This window comes from Plodia interpunctella, chromosome 26, assembly GCF_027563975.2.
Source record: "Plodia interpunctella isolate USDA-ARS_2022_Savannah chromosome 26, ilPloInte3.2, whole genome shotgun sequence".
NCBI classification, from domain to species: Eukaryota; Metazoa; Arthropoda; class Insecta; order Lepidoptera; family Pyralidae; genus Plodia; species Plodia interpunctella.
Genome location: NC_071319.1, coordinates 6,230,227 through 6,235,226, shown reverse-complemented (window position 1 = coordinate 6,235,226; position 5,000 = coordinate 6,230,227). Strand labels below are relative to the sequence as shown.

General features: G+C 46.2%; 3 non-coding genes across 3 annotated transcripts in view; all 3 read right to left on the bottom strand.

Annotated features, from left to right (window-relative positions):
• The window catches only part of LOC128681314 (large subunit ribosomal RNA), a 3,903-nt gene extending 3,592 nt beyond the window's left edge, over window positions 1-311 (bottom strand). Inside the window, exon 1 of the ribosomal RNA XR_008405999.1 lies at window positions 1-311. This exon is cut by the window's left edge and continues 3,592 nt beyond it. This is a non-coding gene — a ribosomal RNA (large subunit ribosomal RNA).
• Window positions 312-794: 483 nt separating this feature from the next.
• LOC128681305 (5.8S ribosomal RNA) lies at window positions 795-951 on the bottom strand. Its single transcript, XR_008405991.1, has one exon. It is a non-coding gene; the product is annotated as a 5.8S ribosomal RNA (ribosomal RNA).
• A 306-nt stretch (window positions 952-1,257) lies between these two features.
• LOC128681292 (small subunit ribosomal RNA) lies at window positions 1,258-3,165 on the bottom strand. The gene has a single exon (XR_008405978.1). It is a non-coding gene; the product is annotated as a small subunit ribosomal RNA (ribosomal RNA).
• Between the last annotated feature and the right edge of the window lie 1,835 nt (window positions 3,166-5,000).

Here is a 5,000-nt window from a genome sequence, read left to right as displayed (position 1 = left end):
CTTAGGGCTGCACTCTCAAGCAACCCGACTCTGAGGAGAGTCCCTCTCGCCGCCGACCTCCGTCGCTACGGGCCTGGCACCCTCTACGGGAAAACGGCCCCGTTCAAGACGAACTTGGACAGGAGTGTAGACTGCGAGAAAGCGGAACCTCCCGAACACCACATGTCCCGCGACCGTGAACGACCGCGGGATTCGGCGCTGGGCTTCATTCCTGTTCGCTCGCCGCTACTGAGGAAATCCTAGTTAGTTTCTTTTCCTCCGCTTACTAATATGCTTAAATTCGGCGGGTGATCCTCCCTGATCTGAGGCCAACGATAAAATGAGAGGCAGACTCGATATCCGTCAGCGCTACGGCGGCGCGAACGAGCGAGCGCGCCGGCTGTGACGCCGACGCGGCGCGCTTCGAAGGCGACGTCGATACGCTCTTCGGACGTCGAGTCCGCCTACCTCCGCTTAGTGGTTGGTGGTGGTATATTGCGCGGCGCGGCGCGACCGAACACACTCTCCTCTGGCATCAATCACACCAACGAAGAGTCGCTTCGGCGCGCCGGCCGCCGCAAGGAGTGTTGTGTAGTACCCCACACACACACACCACCCAACCAACCCGCGGCAAATATAATATTTTTGAACGGACCTGACACGTGTGTTTCACCACTACTCCAACCACCCAACACCCGCGCGCTCTACACGCGCGAGAGAGAGCAGCAGCAGCAGCAGCAGCAGAAACAACAACAACGTCGGAACCGTCACGTGCGCGAAGTTAGCGCGCAGTGTGGCCTTTGTTTTTATGCAGCCGGCCCTCAGACAGGAGTGGTCCCGGATGTGTCTCCAGGGACCGCAATGTGCGTTCGAAATGTCGATGTTCAAATGTGTCCTGCAGTTCACACTATGACGCGCAGTTAACTGCGTTCTTCATCGACCCGCGAGCCAAGTGATCCACCGTCCAGGGTAGTGGTTTCTTTTGGTTGTGGTAAAAAAAAAAAAAAAAAAATATAATAATAATAATAATATCTTAGAATGGGCGCCGCGAAGCGCCCGCTCTAAACCGCGCATTCAATTTTCGGTGTCCGTGAGAGCGCGACGAGGCTTGCGGATTTTTACCCGTCGTCTCTCTGATATCTCTTCACGGCACACCCCGCACCGCACCCACCACTATAATATAAAAGTGGTGTTTGTGCGTGCGTCTCTATATATATCTATGGATTATTTTACGCATACACACGCGACACGCGTGCGCGCGCGCGTACGTATACACGTTAATGATCCTTCCGCAGGTTCCCCTACGGAAACCTTGTTACGACTTTTACTTCCTCTAAATGATCAAGTTTGGTCAACTTCCCAGCAACGCCGACGGCCGTGAAGCCACCGCGTGTCGGTCCGAAGACCTCACTAAATCATTCAATCGGTAGTAGCGACGGGCGGTGTGTACAAAGGGCAGGGACGTAATCAACGCGAGCTTATGACTCGCGCTTACTAGGAATTCCTCGTTTATGGGGGATAATTGCAAACCCCAATCCCCAGCACGAAGGAGTTTCAACGGGTTGCCCGGGCCTCTAGGCCAGGGAGAACATGCTGATTCCTTCAGTGTAGCGCGCGTGCGGCCCAGGACATCTAAGGGCATCACAGACCTGTTATTGCTCAATCTCGTGCGGCTCGAAGCCGCCGGTCCCTCTAAGAAGAATTTTAATACGCCGCCAGTGAGTTGCGCGACCGAAGCCGCGCACACCTAAATGGCGACGCCTATTTAGCAGGCTAGAGTCTCGTTCGTTACCGGAATTAACCAGACAAATCGCTCCACCAACTAAGAACGGCCATGCACCACCACCCACCGAATCAAGAAAGAGCTGTTAATCTGTCAATCCTTCCGGTGTCCGGGCCTGGTGAGATTTCCCGTGTTGAGTCAAATTAAGCCGCAGGCTCCACTCCTGGTGGTGCCCTTCCGTCAATTCCTTTAAGTTTCAGCTTTGCAACCATACTCCCCCCGGAGTCCAAAATCTTTGGTTTCCCGGAAGCTGCCCGCCGAGCCATTGTAGTAACGTCGGCGGATCGCTAGATGACATATTTACGGTTAGAACTAGGGCGGTATCTAATCGCCTTCGAACCTCTAACTTTCGTTCTTGATTGATGAAAACACCTTTGGCAAATGCTTTCGCTGATGTTCGTCTTGCGACGATCCAAGAATTTCACCTCTAACGTCGCAATACGAATGCCCCCAGTTATCCCTATTAATCATTACCTCGGAGTTCTGAAAACCAACAAAATAGAACCGAGATCATATTCTATTATTCCATGCACGAAATATTCAAGCAGCATTTTGAGCCCGCTTTGAGCACTCTAATTTGTTCAAAGTAAAATTGTCGGCCCACCTCGACACTCACTGAAGAGCATCGCGATAGGATTTTGATATTGAACCGGTGTTTTACCACCGATTCACCGACGATATGCTCCGCAAACGTGTCAGTATCACCGCGGATGCGGTGCACCGACAGCGCGGCGCACAAATGCAACTACGAGCTTTTTAACCGCAACAATTTTAGTATACGCTATTGGAGCTGGAATTACCGCGGCTGCTGGCACCAGACTTGCCCTCCAATTGTTCCTCGTTAAAATATTTAAAGTGTACTCATTCCGATTACGAGGCCTCGTAAGAGTCCCGTATCGTTATTTTTCGTCACTACCTCCCCGTGCCGGGAGTGGGTAATTTGCGCGCCTGCTGCCTTCCTTGGATGTGGTAGCCGTTTCTCAGGCTCCCTCTCCGGAATCGAACCCTGATTCCCCGTTACCCGTGACAACCATGGTAGTCGCAGAAACTACCATCGAAAGTTGATAAGGCAGACATTTGAAAGATGCGTCGCCGGTACTGGACCATGCGATCGGCAAAAGTTATCCAGATTCATCAAAATTAACGACTTCGAGCGCGAGTCCGCACCCACCGTCGATTGGTTTTGATCTAATAAAAGCACTCATCCCATCACTGGTCAGAGTTCTGATTGCATGTATTAGCTCTAGAATTACCACAGTTATCCAAGTAACTGAGTAAGATCTAAGGAACCAAAACTGATATATTGAGCCATTCGCGGTATCGCCTTAATACGGCTTGCACTGAGACATGCATGGCTTAATCTTTGAGACAAGCATATAACTACTGGCAGGATCAACCAGGGAGCTAACAAAAAGCGCGCGAGCGCGCTCTCTAGTCAGCGTGTGTGTTGTGTGTGAACACAACACAGTGAAACGCCGCGTCTCGTCCGAAGACCGGACGAGAGCGGCGCGTGCCATCTTCCTACTCTACTCATTCTCCTCCGTTATAGGGAAAGAGAGCGAAGCGAGAGAGCACTGTGGAGTTTTGTGTTTATTTTATAAACACGGGTCGAGAGAGACCTCAACCGAAAGTTCGCTAATAGACGCGACGCTTTGTAAACATCGTTACGTTTTTCACATATAGTGAAAGCGTACGCATTCACGTCAGAACACCCGGTGTCGGTGGGGCCAGAAACACAAGTCGTACGAACGAAGGGTCCTCGGTATACGATTATTTTATATTATAGTGGTGTGTTGTGTGGGCGAAGAGAGAACGCCCCGCCGCCGGTGGCAGTGTGGCTAACAGCGGAGGAGACGTTTCTCTTTAACCCGGTAATTTTTGTTGGGTGGTCGGCGACGCGCACTACCCGCACGGCAATAACTACCGTGAGGCCTGTGGGACACGTCACCTTGATCGACCTAGTCGGACGGATGAGCATTGGTATCAAAAAACGCACACCGTGTGTCCGTCGGTCGACAGTGAGGGCGAAAACGACAAACTCTCCATTAAACATAAAACACATACACAACAAACGACGTACACTTTTTTAAACACTAAACCCAGCAAGAGTTTGTTTCGTTTGTCAGTCTGTCTCTAATATTACAACATACACAACACACACAACAACAACACACATTGCAGCGTATCGTAAAAAAATATACAACACACCACACACAACACCGCCGCCGTATGTGTATATAAATATATAAAAGTTATAATATAGAAACAAATTAACAAGCACGCAACATCACAGAGCACGTCACCTATTGGATGATTTTGTATGTAAAAGGAGAGTTGGTATCGTTATCAGAAACGAGAGCGCGCGCGCGCGCTCAAGCGCTCTCCCCGAATCTTATAAATTGTGCGCAGAGACGACGGACACAGAGCGCCGGCGCGCATCTGCACACTAAGACTCGGGGTTTTCAAAAGCGCGCAAGCGCGCGCGCACATCGCGCCTCCGTCAGCGAGACGAGTCGAGCGCGCCGACGCACTGTCGCGTCTGCACTCTCAACCGTCCACTGCGGTGCACGTATAGATAGCAAACTGTTCAGGGATATCCTTGTGTGTGACGCGTCAGTGTTAGTGTTGATTAATATTAATATTAATATTAATATTAATATTAATATTAATATTAATATTAATATTAATATTAATATTAATATTAATATTAATATTTAGTACTTTTAATATTTTTATATTTATATTTAATATTAATATTAATATTAATATTAATATTAATATTAATATTAATATTAATATTAATATTTAATATTAATATTAATATTGATATTAATATTAATAATTTAATATTATAAAATTAATATTTATATCAATAATAATATATTATAATTTAATATATATTAAAAAATAATTATTAATATTAAAAAGAAAACTGTTCTATAATCACTTTTCAATATGAGTTAAAAAGTACGAAATAATTAATATTAAAAAAAATATTCATATTCAAAAAAGAAAACTGTTAGTTAGGTTAGGTTTATTTTTTCTGATATAAATATAAATAAATATAAATATATTAATTAATTAATTAATTAATTAATTAATTAATTAATTAATTAATATAACACATACTTACTCAAACGCGTGTGGTTTTACTACTAATAATAATACTTGACAATACATTGTTTGTTTGTATATAATATGTAATACACCATTTTGAAAGACGACGCAATTTTCCCTC